General features: G+C 44.5%; 13 non-coding genes and 1 pseudogene across 13 annotated transcripts; 1 reads left to right on the forward strand and 13 right to left on the reverse strand.

Moving 5' to 3' along the window:
* Positions 1-15,956, forward strand: part of LOC139251826 (zinc finger protein 271-like) — a 315,853-nt pseudogene that overhangs the window by 207,055 nt on the left and 92,842 nt on the right.
* On the reverse strand, positions 958-1,028 carry trnae-uuc (transfer RNA glutamic acid (anticodon UUC)). Its single transcript has one exon. It is a non-coding gene; the product is annotated as a tRNA-Glu (tRNA).
* On the reverse strand, positions 2,087-2,159 carry trnaf-gaa (transfer RNA phenylalanine (anticodon GAA)). Its single transcript has one exon. It is a non-coding gene; the product is annotated as a tRNA-Phe (tRNA).
* On the reverse strand, positions 3,361-3,431 carry trnak-uuu (transfer RNA lysine (anticodon UUU)). The gene has a single exon. It is a non-coding gene; the product is annotated as a tRNA-Lys (tRNA).
* trnaf-gaa (transfer RNA phenylalanine (anticodon GAA)) lies at positions 4,490-4,562 on the reverse strand. Its single transcript has one exon. It is a non-coding gene; the product is annotated as a tRNA-Phe (tRNA).
* trnae-uuc (transfer RNA glutamic acid (anticodon UUC)) lies at positions 5,764-5,835 on the reverse strand. The gene has a single exon. It is a non-coding gene; the product is annotated as a tRNA-Glu (tRNA).
* Positions 6,894-6,966, reverse strand: trnaf-gaa (transfer RNA phenylalanine (anticodon GAA)). The gene has a single exon. It is a non-coding gene; the product is annotated as a tRNA-Phe (tRNA).
* trnae-uuc (transfer RNA glutamic acid (anticodon UUC)) lies at positions 8,168-8,239 on the reverse strand. The gene has a single exon. It is a non-coding gene; the product is annotated as a tRNA-Glu (tRNA).
* Positions 9,298-9,370, reverse strand: trnaf-gaa (transfer RNA phenylalanine (anticodon GAA)). Its single transcript has one exon. It is a non-coding gene; the product is annotated as a tRNA-Phe (tRNA).
* Positions 10,572-10,643, reverse strand: trnae-uuc (transfer RNA glutamic acid (anticodon UUC)). Its single transcript has one exon. It is a non-coding gene; the product is annotated as a tRNA-Glu (tRNA).
* On the reverse strand, positions 11,702-11,774 carry trnaf-gaa (transfer RNA phenylalanine (anticodon GAA)). The gene has a single exon. It is a non-coding gene; the product is annotated as a tRNA-Phe (tRNA).
* Positions 12,976-13,047, reverse strand: trnae-uuc (transfer RNA glutamic acid (anticodon UUC)). The gene has a single exon. It is a non-coding gene; the product is annotated as a tRNA-Glu (tRNA).
* Positions 14,106-14,178, reverse strand: trnaf-gaa (transfer RNA phenylalanine (anticodon GAA)). The gene has a single exon. It is a non-coding gene; the product is annotated as a tRNA-Phe (tRNA).
* On the reverse strand, positions 15,380-15,450 carry trnae-uuc (transfer RNA glutamic acid (anticodon UUC)). Its single transcript has one exon. It is a non-coding gene; the product is annotated as a tRNA-Glu (tRNA).

A 15,956-nucleotide genomic window follows, 5' to 3' on the forward strand; every position in this document is an offset into this window, starting at 1 on the left:
CAATGAATTGACTAATCGCCGGGCTGTGATCAGCTCGGTTTGTTAGGATGATGCCGCGCATGAACGTACATGGAAGAATAATGATCATTTTGATTGTTCTCACACTGCACTTAAATGTTGGCAAACCATACAGTGTCAATCAGCAATTGTAGTTCCATATGTTCATTTAATATTCTGCTGAAGTGTTCATAAAGACACAAAGATTGCACACCAGGCTAGATCTCACAGTGCTGAAGACACAGTGAAATATACTGGAGAGTTTATAACTGTTTCAGAACATAACATGTCAGCAAAATTCCCTCTTCTGTTCTCGGCACTGATGGGTTGTGAAAGGGAGACGGGCCGAAGTCCTATTGAGCCGCACTGACCCCGAGCCAAATTGAAATTAAAGCAGGTTCAGTCCTTAGCAGTGATATGATGAAGAGAGATAAGAGTCGCGAATCAACGTTAGTGATGGTGAATTTCGGTTAGATCAAAAACTCCATGAATTCTCTGCCGGGAAATTCAGATCTTGGAAATCGCCTGAGAACGCTAAACATTGATATGCAGTGAGCCAATGTTCAATATAGAAGGGGCCCAGGCCAAATGAATGCTCAAGGATAAGTTATCAGTGCCCATGGTCCAGGCATTCCCTGATTCCAGTCTTGCACACGTTGCGAAGTTTAAAATGCTGAATATTTCCACAGTGACAATGCATTGATTGATGATAAGCCCGAGTGCTGTGGCACAAATAGGTACCTGGAAGACTAAAGATAGCCATGATTGGCAAAATTTACGTTGTCTATCAGCAATTGGAGTTCCACTTGTTGAGCGAGATCTTGTCATTTAGTGCAGATTTTAAAACAGAAGTGTCTGTTGTATCACGACACGCTGCTGAGGGTAGGGGCAACAACAGTGAGGTGAGCTGCAAGTTCGTTCAGGAACAGCATTGCATTTCGAAGCACCGCAAATACAATGTTCCCTGACCGGGAATCGAACCCGGGCCGCAGCGGTGAAAGCACCGAATCTAACCACTAGACCACCAGGGAAGCTGCTGAAAATGTCTGTGCCAGCAAGCAGACCAACCCAGTCTTTCCTCCTTGCTGTTTCGAAATTCTCATCACATTCGCGCCAGGGAAATCTGTTCGCAGTAAATGGCAGTTTTTGTGGAGAACACCAAAGACATGTCCGCGCAATTACAGCGTTAAGTGCGGCTAGGCTTCCACTGAAATCCATTTCATTCTCTCCTTTTTCACGGAATTTTCACTCTCGGCCGAAATAGCTCAGTTGGGAGAGCAATAACTAAAGATCTAAAGGTCTGTGGTTCAATCCCGGATTTCAGTAATATCGAGTGATGTTGCGCTCCCTTCATTTTAAGAGGAGACACTGGTTTTCCGGGAATTTTCACTCTCGGTACCGTGTGAACATTTCATTTGGTGCTTTTGTCCTGAACTGCAGCCTTTTGCCCATCTCCGGGCGACAGAACCGTTCTAAATGTCTGTTCTGCTTATAACCATTGACGGGAACAGGTCTCCAGTTCAGCGGTTATCAGCAAAGCAAGAAACACGTATAAACAGAAAGTTGTGCTCTGCACACCGTCGGCAAAGAAGCAATGGCTGTTATTCCAAATAATTGCCATCCCTTGGGATTCCGTGTGGATTTGTTTCGTTATGAAGATTTGATTGTAAATGTTACTACTCACCGAATAAAAATTATGAAAAATTGGGATGGCCCATATGGGGATCGGGCCCGCGCTCTTGGCTTTATTAATACCACGCCCTAAACGACCGATTTAACCGGCAACAAAATGCCCCAGGGCTGCGTGAAAGCCCAGCCTGAGATGATTTTGTATCCGGCACACACTGGGTGATCGAGTTACTGCATAAGAATTGAACACATCGCATCGCTAAAACATTGCTCACTCTTCATATACAAAACTGGGCAGAGTATAAATAGAAAGTAACAGAAAAAGAGCGCTGAATCTAAAAAAAAATCATGTCGAAAATTAGTATCACGCAACCACTGAACAGCCCATCCCTCAAGCACTGTCTCGATATTAAACCAGCTTCTCCCCTTAAAATGAAGGAAACGCAAAATCACCAGATATTGCCGAAACCCGGGATTGAACCAGGGACCTTTAGATCTTCAGTCTAACGCTCTCCCAACTGAGCTATTTCGGCCCGACAGAAAACGAAGCAAAACTTTCTCACACCTTTTTGAAAGAAAACTTAAACCCCGGAAGGAATTGCCCCGCACACTCAGTCCTCATTTCGGGGCAATGAGCTCCGGATGTGTTCATGTAATGTGTAATGATATTGAAAATCTTTATGCTCATGTTAACTTATCATTGCCCACGATCCAGGCACTCTCTGATTCCGGTATTGGGCACGTTGCTAAGTTGAAAATTGCATTTTTCCGCACTGGCAATGAATTGACTAATCGCCGGGCTGTGATCAGCTCGGTTTGTTAGGATGATGCCGCGCATGAACGTACATGGAAGAATAATGATCATTTTGATTGTTCTCACACTGCACTTAAATGTTGGCAAACCGTACAGTGTCAATCAGCAATTGTAGTTCCATATGTTCATTTAATATTCTGCTGAAGTGTTCATAAAGACACAAAGATTGCACACCAGGCTAGATCTCACAGTGCTGAAGACACAGTGAAATATACTGGAGAGTTTATAACTGTTTCAGAACATAACATGTCAGCAAAATTCACTCTTCTGTTCTCGGCACTGATGGGTTGTGAAAGGGAGACGGGCCGAAGTCCTATTGAGCCGCACTGACCCCGAGCCAAATTGAAATTAAAGCAGGTTCAGTCCTTAGCAGTGATATGATGAAGAGAGATAAGAGTCGCGAATCAACGTTAGTGATGGTGAATTTCGGTTAGATCAAAAACTCCATGAATTCTCTGCCGGGAAATTCAGATCTTGGAAATCGCCTGAGAACGCTAAACATTGATATGCAGTGAGCCAATGTTCAATATAGAAGGGGCCCAGGCCAAATGAATGCTCAAGGATAAGTTATCAGTGCCCATGGTCCAGGCATTCCCTGATTCCAGTCTTGCACACGTTGCGAAGTTTAAAATGCTGAATATTTCCACAGTGACAATGCATTGATTGATGATAAGCCCGAGTGCTGTGGCACAAATAGGTACCTGGAAGACTAAAGATAGCCATGATTGGCAAAATTTACGTTGTCTATCAGCAATTGGAGTTCCACTTGTTGAGCGAGATCTTGTCATTTAGTGCAGATTTTAAAACAGAAGTGTCTGTTGTATCACGACACGCTGCTGAGGGTAGGGGCAACAACAGTGAGGTGAGCTGCAAATTCGTTCAGGAACAGCATTGCATTTCGAAGCACCGCAAATACAATGTTCCCTGACCGGGAATCGAACCCGGGCCGCGGCGGTAAAAGCACCGAATCTAACCACTAGACCACCAGGGAAGCTGCTGAAAATGTCTGTGCCAGCAAGCAGACCAACCCAGTCTTTCCTCCTTGCTGTTTCGAAATTCTCATCACATTCGCGCCAGGGAAATCTGTTCGCAGTAAATGGCAGTTTTTGTGGAGAACACCAAAGACATGTCCGCGCAATCACAGCGTTAAGTGCGGCTAGGCTTCCACTGAAATCCATTTCATTCTCTCCTTTTTCACGGAATTTTCACTCTCGGCCGAAATAGCTCAGTTGGGAGAGCAATAACTAAAGATCTAAAGGTCTGTGGTTCAATCCCGGATTTCAGTAATATCGAGTGATGTTGCGCTCCCTTCATTTTAAGAGGAGACACTGGTTTTCCGGGAATTTTCACTCTCGGTACCGTGTGAACATTTCATTTGGTGCTTTTGTCCTGAACTGCAGCCTTTTGCCCATCTCCGGGCGACAGAACCGTTCTAAATGTCTGTTCTGCTTATAACCATTGACGGGAACAGGTCTCCAGTTCAGCGGTTATCAGCAAAGCAAGAAACACGTATAAACAGAAAGTTGTGCTCTGCACACCGTCGGCAAAGAAGCAATGGCTGTTATTCCAAATAATTGCCATCCCTTGGGATTCCGTGTGGATTTGTTTCGTTATGAAGATTTGATTGTAAATGTTACTACTCACCGAATAAAAATTATGAAAAATTGGGATGGCCCATATGGGGATCGGGCCCGCGCTCTTGGCTTTATTAATACCACGCCCTAAACGACCGATTTAACCGGCAACAAAATGCCCCAGGGCTGCGTGAAAGCCCAGCCTGAGATGATTTTGTATCCGGCACACACTGGGTGATCGAGTTACTGCATAAGAATTGAACACATCGCATCGCTAAAACATTGCTCACTCTTCATATACAAAACTGGGCAGAGTATAAATAGAAAGTAACAGAAAAAGAGCGCTGAATCTAAAAAAAAATCATGTCGAAAATTTGTATCACGCAACCACTGAACAGCCCATCCCTCAAGCACTGTCTCGATATTAAACCAGCTTCTCCCCTTAAAATGAAGGAAACGCAAAATCACCAGATATTGCCGAAACCCGGGATTGAACCAGGGACCTTTAGATCTTCAGTCTAACGCTCTCCCAACTGAGCTATTTCGGCCCGACAGAAAACGAAGCAAAACTTTCTCACACCTTTTTGAAAGAAAACTTAAACCCCGGAAGGAATTGCCCCGCACACTCAGTCCTCATTTCGGGGCAATGAGCTCCGGATGTGTTCATGTAATGTATAATGATATTGAAAATCTTTATGCTCATGTTAACTTATCATTGCCCACGATCCAGGCACTCTCTGATTCCGGTATTGGGCACGTTGCTAAGTTGAAAATTGCATTTTTCCGCACTGGCAATGAATTGACTAATCGCCGGGCTGTGATCAGCTCGGTTTGTTAGGATGATGCCGCGCATGAACGTACATGGAAGAATAATGATCATTTTGATTGTTCTCACACTGCACTTAAATGTTGGCAAACCATACAGTGTCAATCAGCAATTGTAGTTCCATATGTTCATTTAATATTCTGCTGAAGTGTTCATAAAGACACAAAGATTGCACACCAGGCTAGATCTCACAGTGCTGAAGACACAGTGAAATATACTGGAGAGTTTATAACTGTTTCAGAACATAACATGTCAGCAAAATTCCCTCTTCTGTTCTCGGCACTGATGGGTTGTGAAAGGGAGACGGGCCGAAGTCCTATTGAGCCGCACTGACCCCGAGCCAAATTGAAATTAAAGCAGGTTCAGTCCTTAGCAGTGATATGATGAAGAGAGATAAGAGTCGCGAATCAACGTTAGTGATGGTGAATTTCGGTTAGATCAAAAACTCCATGAATTCTCTGCCGGGAAATTCAGATCTTGGAAATCGCCTGAGAACGCTAAACATTGATATGCAGTGAGCCAATGTTCAATATAGAAGGGGCCCAGGCCAAATGAATGCTCAAGGATAAGTTATCAGTGCCCATGGTCCAGGCATTCCCTGATTCCAGTCTTGCACACGTTGCGAAGTTTAAAATGCTGAATATTTCCACAGTGACAATGCATTGATTGATGATAAGCCCGAGTGCTGTGGCACAAATAGGTACCTGGAAGACTAAAGATAGCCATGATTGGCAAAATTTACGTTGTCTATCAGCAATTGGAGTTCCACTTGTTGAGCGAGATCTTGTCATTTAGTGCAGATTTTAAAACAGAAGTGTCTATTGTATCACGACACGCTGCTGAGGGTAGGGGCAACAACAGTGAGGTGAGCTGCAAGTTCGTTCAGGAACAGCATTGCATTTCGAAGCACCGCAAATACAATGTTCCCTGACCGGGAATCGAACCCGGGCCGCGGCGGTGAAAGCGCCGAATCCTAACCACTAGACCACCAGGGAAACTGCTGAAAATGTCTGTGCCAGCAAGCAGACCAACCCAGTCTTTCCTCCTTGCTGTTTCGAAATTCTCATCACATTCGCGCCAGGGAAATCTGTTCGCAGCAAATGGCAGTTTTTGTGGAGAACACCAAAGACATGTCCGCGCAATCACAGCGTTAAGTGCGGCTAGGCTTCCACTGAAATCCATTTCATTCTCTCCTTTTTCACGGAATTTTCACTCTCGGCCGAAATAGCTCAGTTGGGAGAGCAATAACTAAAGATCTAAAGGTCTGTGGTTCAATCCCGGATTTCAGTAATATCGAGTGATGTTGCGCTCCCTTCATTTTAAGAGGAGACACTGGTTTTCCGGGAATTTTCACTCTCGGTACCGTGTGAACATTTCATTTGGTGCTTTTGTCCTGAACTGCAGCCTTTTGCCCATCTCCGGGCGACAGAACCGTTCTAAATGTCTGTTCTGCTTATAACCATTGACGGGAACAGGTCTCCAGTTCAGCGGTTATCAGCAAAGCAAGAAACACGTATAAACAGAAAGTTGTGCTCTGCACACCGTCGGCAAAGAAGCAATGGCTGTTATTCCAAATAATTGCCATCCCTTGGGATTCCGTGTGGATTTGTTTCGTTATGAAGATTTGATTGTAAATGTTACTACTCACCGAATAAAAATTATGAAAAATTGGGATGGCCCATATGGGGATCGGGCCCGCGCTCTTGGCTTTATTAACACCACGCCCTAAACGACCGATTTAACCGGCAACAAAATGCCCCAGGGCTGCGTGAAAGCCCAGCCTGAGATGATTTTGTATCCGGCACACACTGGGTGATCGAGTTACTGCATAAGAATTGAACACATCGCATCGCTAAAACATTGCTCACTCTTCATATACAAAACTGGGCAGAGTATAAATAGAAAGTAACAGAAAAAGAGCGCTGAATCTAAAAAAAAATCATGTCGAAAATTAGTATCACGCAACCACTGAACAGCCCATCCCTCAAGCACTGTCTCGATATTAAACCAGCTTCTCCCCTTAAAATGAAGGAAACGCAAAATCACCAGATATTGCCGAAACCCGGGATTGAACCAGGGACCTTTAGATCTTCAGTCTAACGCTCTCCCAACTGAGCTATTTCGGCCCGACAGAAAACGAAGCAAAACTTTCTCACACCTTTTTGAAAGAAAACTTAAACCCCGGAAGGAATTGCCCCGCACACTCAGTCCTCATTTCGGGGCAATGAGCTCCGGATGTGTTCATGTAATGTATAATGATATTGAAAATCTTTATGCTCATGTTAACTTATCATTGCCCACGATCCAGGCACTCTCTGATTCCGGTATTGGGCACGTTGCTAAGTTGAAAATTGCATTTTTCCGCACTGGCAATGAATTGACTAATCGCCGGGCTGTGATCAGCTCGGTTTGTTAGGATGATGCCGCGCATGAACGTACATGGAAGAATAATGATCATTTTGATTGTTCTCACACTGCACTTAAATGTTGGCAAACCATACAGTGTCAATCAGCAATTGTAGTTCCATATGTTCATTTAATATTCTGCTGAAGTGTTCATAAAGACACAAAGATTGCACACCAGGCTAGATCTCACAGTGCTGAAGACACAGTGAAATATACTGGAGAGTTTATAACTGTTTCAGAACATAACATGTCAGCAAAATTCCCTCTTCTGTTCTCGGCACTGATGGGTTGTGAAAGGGAGACGGGCCGAAGTCCTATTGAGCCGCACTGACCCCGAGCCAAATTGAAATTAAAGCAGGTTCAGTCCTTAGCAGTGATATGATGAAGAGAGATAAGAGTCGCGAATCAACGTTAGTGATGGTGAATTTCGGTTAGATCAAAAACTCCATGAATTCTCTCCCGGGAAATTCAGATCTTGGAAATCGCCTGAGAACGCTAAACATTGATATGCAGTGAGCCAATGTTCAATATAGAAGGGGCCCAGGCCAAATGAATGCTCAAGGATAAGTTATCAGTGCCCATGGTCCAGGCATTCCCTGATTCCAGTCTTGCACACGTTGCGAAGTTTAAAATGCTGAATATTTCCACAGTGACAATGCATTGATTGATGATAAGCCCGAGTGCTGTGGCACAAATAGGTACCTGGAAGACTAAAGATAGCCATGATTGGCAAAATTTACGTTGTCTATCAGCAATTGGAGTTCCACTTGTTGAGCGAGATCTTGTCATTTAGTGCAGATTTTAAAACAGAAGTGTCTGTTGTATCACGACACGCTGCTGAGGGTAGGGGCAACAACAGTGAGGTGAGCTGCAAGTTCGTTCAGGAACAGCATTGCATTTCGAAGCACCGCAAATACAATGTTCCCTGACCGGGAATCGAACCCGGGCCGCGGCGGTGAAAGCGCCGAATCCTAACCACTAGACCACCAGGGAAACTGCTGAAAATGTCTGTGCCAGCAAGCAGACCAACCCAGTCTTTCCTCCTTGCTGTTTCGAAATTATCATCACATTCGCGCCAGGGAAATCTGTTCGCAGCAAATGGCAGTTTTTGTGGAGAACACCAAAGACATGTCCGCGCAATCACAGCGTTAAGTGCGGCTAGGCTTCCACTGAAATCCATTTCATTCTCTCCTTTTTCACGGAATTTTCACTCTCGGCCGAAATAGCTCAGTTGGGAGAGCAATAACTAAAGATCTAAAGGTCTGTGGTTCAATCCCGGATTTCAGTAATATCGAGTGATGTTGCGCTCCCTTCATTTTAAGAGGAGACACTGGTTTTCCGGGAATTTTCACTCTCGGTACCGTGTGAACATTTCATTTGGTGCTTTTGTCCTGAACTGCAGCCTTTTGCCCATCTCCGGGCGACAGAACCGTTCTAAATGTCTGTTCTGCTTATAACCATTGACGGGAACAGGTCTCCAGTTCAGCGGTTATCAGCAAAGCAAGAAACACGTATAAACAGAAAGTTGTGCTCTGCACACCGTCGGCAAAGAAGCAATGGCTGTTATTCCAAATAATTGCCATCCCTTGGGATTCCGTGTGGATTTGTTTCGTTATGAAGATTTGATTGTAAATGTTACTACTCACCGAATAAAAATTATGAAAAATTGGGATGGCCCATATGGGGATCGGGCCCGCGCTCTTGGCTTTATTAATACCACGCCCTAAACGACCGATTTAACCGGCAACAAAATGCCCCAGGGCTGCGTGAAAGCCCAGCCTGAGATGATTTTGTATCCGGCACACACTGGGTGATCGAGTTACTGCATAAGAATTGAACACATCGCATCGCTAAAACATTGCTCACTCTTCATATACAAAACTGGGCAGAGTATAAATAGAAAGTAACAGAAAAAGAGCGCTGAATCTAAAAAAAAATCATGTCGAAAATTAGTATCACGCAACCACTGAACAGCCCATCCCTCAAGCACTGTCTCGATATTAAACCAGCTTCTCCCCTTAAAATGAAGGAAACGCAAAATCACCAGATATTGCCGAAACCCGGGATTGAACCAGGGACCTTTAGATCTTCAGTCTAACGCTCTCCCAACTGAGCTATTTCGGCCCGACAGAAAACGAAGCAAAACTTTCTCACACCTTTTTGAAAGAAAACTTAAACCCCGGAAGGAATTGCCCCGCACACTCAGTCCTCATTTCGGGGCAATGAGCTCCGGATGTGTTCATGTAATGTGTAATGATATTGAAAATCTTTATGCTCATGTTAACTTATCATTGCCCACGATCCAGGCACTCTCTGATTCCGGTATTGGGCACGTTGCTAAGTTGAAAATTGCATTTTTCCGCACTGGCAATGAATTGACTAATCGCCGGGCTGTGATCAGCTCGGTTTGTTAGGATGATGCCGCGCATGAACGTACATGGAAGAATAATGATCATTTTGATTGTTCTCACACTGCACTTAAATGTTGGCAAACCGTACAGTGTCAATCAGCAATTGTAGTTCCATATGTTCATTTAATATTCTGCTGAAGTGTTCATAAAGACACAAAGATTGCACACCAGGCTAGATCTCACAGTGCTGAAGACACAGTGAAATATACTGGAGAGTTTATAACTGTTTCAGAACATAACATGTCAGCAAAATTCCCTCTTCTGTTCTCGGCACTGATGGGTTGTGAAAGGGAGACGGGCCGAAGTCCTATTGAGCCGCACTGACCCCGAGCCAAATTGAAATTAAAGCAGGTTCAGTCCTTAGCAGTGATATGATGAAGAGAGATAAGAGTCGCGAATCAACGTTAGTGATGGTGAATTTCGGTTAGATCAAAAACTCCATGAATTCTCTGCCGGGAAATTCAGATCTTGGAAATCGCCTGAGAACGCTAAACATTGATATGCAGTGAGCCAATGTTCAATATAGAAGGGGCCCAGGCCAAATGAATGCTCAAGGATAAGTTATCAGTGCCCATGGTCCAGGCATTCCCTGATTCCAGTCTTGCACACGTTGCGAAGTTTAAAATGCTGAATATTTCCACAGTGACAATGCATTGATTGATGATAAGCCCGAGTGCTGTGGCACAAATAGGTACCTGGAAGACTAAAGATAGCCATGATTGGCAAAATTTACGTTGTCTATCAGCAATTGGAGTTCCACTTGTTGAGCGAGATCTTGTCATTTAGTGCAGATTTTAAAACAGAAGTGTCTGTTGTATCACGACACGCTGCTGAGGGTAGGGGCAACAACAGTGAGGTGAGCTGCAAGTTCGTTCAGGAACAGCATTGCATTTCGAAGCACCGCAAATACAATGTTCCCTGACCGGGAATCGAACCCGGGCCGCGGCGGTGAAAGCGCCGAATCCTAACCACTAGACCACCAGGGAAACTGCTGAAAATGTCTGTGCCAGCAAGCAGACCAACCCAGTCTTTCCTCCTTGCTGTTTCGAAATTCTCATCACATTCGCGCCAGGGAAATCTGTTCGCAGCAAATGGCAGTTTTTGTGGAGAACACCAAAGACATGTCCGCGCAATCACAGCGTTAAGTGCGGCTAGGCTTCCACTGAAATCCATTTCATTCTCTCCTTTTTCACGGAATTTTCACTCTCGGCCGAAATAGCTCAGTTGGGAGAGCAATAACTAAAGATCTAAAGGTCTGTGGTTCAATCCCGGATTTCAGTAATATCGAGTGATGTTGCGCTCCCTTCATTTTAAGAGGAGACACTGGTTTTCCGGGAATTTTCACTCTCGGTACCGTGTGAACATTTCATTTGGTGCTTTTGTCCTGAACTGCAGCCTTTTGCCCATCTCCGGGCGACAGAACCGTTCTAAATGTCTGTTCTGCTTATAACCATTGACGGGAACAGGTCTCCAGTTCAGCGGTTATCAGCAAAGCAAGAAACACGTATAAACAGAAAGTTGTGCTCTGCACACCGTCGGCAAAGAAGCAATGGCTGTTATTCCAAATAATTGCCATCCCTTGGGATTCCGTGTGGATTTGTTTCGTTATGAAGATTTGATTGTAAATGTTACTACTCACCGAATAAAAATTATGAAAAATTGGGATGGCCCATATGGGGATCGGGCCCGCGCTCTTGGCTTTATTAATACCACGCCCTAAACGACCGATTTAACCGGCAACAAAATGCCCCAGGGCTGCGTGAAAGCCCAGCCTGAGATGATTTTGTATCCGGCACACACTGGGTGATCGAGTTACTGCATAAGAATTGAACACATCGCATCGCTAAAACATTGCTCACTCTTCATATACAAAACTGGGCAGAGTATAAATAGAAAGTAACAGAAAAAGAGCGCTGAATCTAAAAAAAAATCATGTCGAAAATTAGTATCACGCAACCACTGAACAGCCCATCCCTCAAGCACTGTCTCGATATTAAACCAGCTTCTCCCCTTAAAATGAAGGAAACGCAAAATCACCAGATATTGCCGAAACCCGGGATTGAACCAGGGACCTTTAGATCTTCAGTCTAACGCTCTCCCAACTGAGCTATTTCGGCCCGACAGAAAACGAAGCAAAACTTTCTCACACCTTTTTGAAAGAAAACTTAAACCCCGGAAGGAATTGCCCCGCACACTCAGTCCTCATTTCGGGGCAATGAGCTCCGGATGTGTTCATGTAATGTATAATGATATTGAAAATCTTTATGCTCATGTTAACTTATCATTGCCCACGATCCAGGCACTCTCTGATTCCGGTATTGGGCACGTTGCTAAGTTGAAAATTGCATTTTTCCGCACTGGCAATGAATTGACTAATCGCCGGGCTGTGATCAGCTCGGTTTGTTAGGATGATGCCGCGCATGAACGTACATGGAAGAATAATGATCATTTTGATTGTTCTCACACTGCACTTAAATGTTGGCAAACCATACAGTGTCAATCAGCAATTGTAGTTCCATATGTTCATTTAATATTCTGCTGAAGTGTTCATAAAGACACAAAGATTGCACACCAGGCTAGATCTCACAGTGCTGAAGACACAGTGAAATATACTGGAGAGTTTATAACTGTTTCAGAACATAACATGTCAGCAAAATTCCCTCTTCTGTTCTCGGCACTGATGGGTTGTGAAAGGGAGACGGGCCGAAGTCCTATTGAGCCGCACTGACCCCGAGCCAAATTGAAATTAAAGCAGGTTCAGTCCTTAGCAGTGATATGATGAAGAGAGATAAGAGTCGCGAATCAACGTTAGTGATGGTGAATTTCGGTTAGATCAAAAACTCCATGAATTCTCTGCCGGGAAATTCAGATCTTGGAAATCGCCTGAGAACGCTAAACATTGATATGCAGTGAGCCAATGTTCAATATAGAAGGGGCCCAGGCCAAATGAATGCTCAAGGATAAGTTATCAGTGCCCATGGTCCAGGCATTCCCTGATTCCAGTCTTGCACACGTTGCGAAGTTTAAAATGCTGAATATTTCCACAGTGACAATGCATTGATTGATGATAAGCCCGAGTGCTGTGGCACAAATAGGTACCTGGAAGACTAAAGATAGCCATGATTGGCAAAATTTACGTTGTCTATCAGCAATTGGAGTTCCACTTGTTGAGCGAGATCTTGTCATTTAGTGCAGATTTTAAAACAGAAGTGTTTGTTGTATCACGACACGCTGCTGAGGGTAGGGGCAACAACAGTGAGGTGAGCTGCAAGTTCGTTCAGGAACAGCATTGCATTTCGAAGCACCGCAAATACAATGTTCCCTGACCGGGAATCGAACCCGGGCCGCGGCGGTGAAAGCGCCGAATCCTAACCACTAGACCACCAGGGAAACTGCTGAAAATGTCTGTGCCAGCAAGCAGACCAACCCAGTCTTTCCTCCTTGCTGTTTCGAAATTCTCATCACATTCGCGCCAGGGAAATCTGTTCGCAGCAAATGGCAGTTTTTGTGGAGAACACCAAAGACATGTCCGCGCAATCACAGCGTTAAGTGCGGCTAGGCTTCCACTGAAATCCATTTCATTCTCTCCTTTTTCACGGAATTTTCACTCTCGGCCGAAATAGCTCAGTTGGGAGAGCAATAACTAAAGATCTAAAGGTCTGTGGTTCAATCCCGGATTTCAGTAATATCGAGTGATGTTGCGCTCCCTTCATTTTAAGAGGAGACACTGGTTTTCCGGGAATTTTCACTCTCGGTACCGTGTGAACATTTAATTTGGTGCTTTTGTCCTGAACTGCAGCCTTTTGCCCATCTCCGGGCGACAGAACCGTTCTAAATGTCTGTTCTGCTTATAACCATTGACGGGAACAGGTCTCCAGTTCAGCGGTTATCAGCAAAGCAAGAAACACGTATAAACAGAAAGTTGTGCTCTGCACACCGTCGGCAAAGAAGCAATGGCTGTTATTCCAAATAATTGCCATCCCTTGGGATTCCGTGTGGATTTGTTTCGTTATGAAGATTTGATTGTAAATGTTACTACTCACCGAATAAAAATTATGAAAAATTGGGATGGCCCATATGGGGATCGGGCCCGCGCTCTTGGCTTTATTAATACCACGCCCTAAACGACCGATTTAACCGGCAACAAAATGCCACAGGGCTGCGTGAAAGCCCAGCCTGAGATGATTTTGTATCCGGCACACACTGGGTGATCGAGTTACTGCATAAGAATTGAACACATCGCATCGCTAAAACATTGCTCACTCTTCATATACAAAACTGGGCAGAGTATAAATAGAAAGTAACAGAAAAAGAGCGCTGAATCTAAAAAAAAATCATGTCGAAAATTAGTATCACGCAACCACTGAACAGCCCATCCCTCAAGCACTGTCTCGATATTAAACCAGCTTCTCCCCTTAAAATGAAGGAAACGCAAAATCACCAGATATTGCCGAAACCCGGGATTGAACCAGGGACCTTTAGATCTTCAGTCTAACGCTCTCCCAACTGAGCTATTTCGGCCCGACAGAAAACGAAGCAAAACTTTCTCACACCTTTTTGAAAGAAAACTTAAACCCCGGAAGGAATTGCCCCGCACACTCAGTCCTCATTTCGGGGCAATGAGCTCCGGATGTGTTCATGTAATGTATAATGATATTGAAAATCTTTATGCTCATGTTAACTTATCATTGCCCACGATCCAGGCACTCTCTGATTCCGGTATTGGGCACGTTGCTAAGTTGAAAATTGCATTTTTCCGCACTGGCAATGAATTGACTAATCGCCGGGCTGTGATCAGCTCGGTTTGTTAGGATGATGCCGCGCATGAACGTACATGGAAGAATAATGATCATTTTGATTGTTCTCACACTGCACTTAAATGTTGGCAAACCATACAGTGTCAATCAGCAATTGTAGTTCCATATGTTCATTTAATATTCTGCTGAAGTGTTCATAAAGACACAAAGATTGCACACCAGGCTAGATCTCACAGTGCTGAAGACACAGTGAAATATACTGGAGAGTTTATAACTGTTTCAGAACATAACATGTCAGCAAAATTCCCTCTTCTGTTCTCGGCACTGATGGGTTGTGAAAGGGAGACGGGCCGAAGTCCTATTGAGCCGCACTGACCCCGAGCCAAATTGAAATTAAAGCAGGTTCAGTCCTTAGCAGTGATATGATGAAGAGAGATAAGAGTCGCGAATCAACGTTAGTGATGGTGAATTTCGGTTAGATCAAAAACTCCATGAATTCTCTGCCGGGAAATTCAGATCTTGGAAATCGCCTGAGAACGCTAAACATTGATATGCAGTGAGCCAATGTTCAATATAGAAGGGGCCCAGGCCAAATGAATGCTCAAGGATAAGTTATCAGTGCCCATGGTCCAGGCATTCCCTGATTCCAGTCTTGCACACGTTGCGAAGTTTAAAATGCTGAATATTTCCACAGTGACAATGCATTGATTGATGATAAGCCCGAGTGCTGTGGCACAAATAGGTACCTGGAAGACTAAAGATAGCCATGATTGGCAAAATTTACGTTGTCTATCAGCAATTGGAGTTCCACTTGTTGAGCGAGATCTTGTCATTTAGTGCAGATTTTAAAACAGAAGTGTCTGTTGTATCACGACACGCTGCTGAGGGTAGGGGCAACAACAGTGAGGTGAGCTGCAAGTTCGTTCAGGAACAGCATTGCATTTCGAAGCACCGCAAATACAATGTTCCCTGACCGGGAATCGAACCCGGGCCGCGGCGGTGAAAGCACCGAATCTAACCACTAGACCACCAGGGAAGCTGCTGAAAATGTCTGTGCCAGCAAGCAGACCAACCCAGTCTTTCCTCCTTGCTGTTTCGAAATTCTCATCACATTCGCGCCAGGGAAATCTGTTCGCAGCAAATGGCAGTTTTTGTGGAGAACACCAAAGACATGTCCGCGCAATCACAGCGTTAAGTGCGGCTAGGCTTCCACTGAAATCCATTTCATTCTCTCCTTTTTCACGGAATTTTCACTCTCGGCCGAAATAGCTCAGTTGGGAGAGCAATAACTAAAGATCTAAAGGTCTGTGGTTCAATCCCGGATTTCAGTAATATCGAGTGATGTTGCGCTCCCTTCATTTTAAGAGGAGACACTGGTTTTCCGGGAATTTTCACTCTCGGTACCGTGTGAACATTTCATTTGGTGCTTTTGTCCTGAACTGCAGCCTTTTGCCCATCTCCGGGCGACAGAACCGTTCTAAATGTCTGTTCTGCTTATAACCATTGACGGGAACAGGTCTCCAGTTCAGCGGTTATCAGCAA

Source organism: Pristiophorus japonicus, unplaced genomic scaffold (assembly GCF_044704955.1).
Source record: "Pristiophorus japonicus isolate sPriJap1 unplaced genomic scaffold, sPriJap1.hap1 HAP1_SCAFFOLD_45, whole genome shotgun sequence".
NCBI classification, from domain to species: Eukaryota; Metazoa; Chordata; class Chondrichthyes; family Pristiophoridae; genus Pristiophorus; species Pristiophorus japonicus.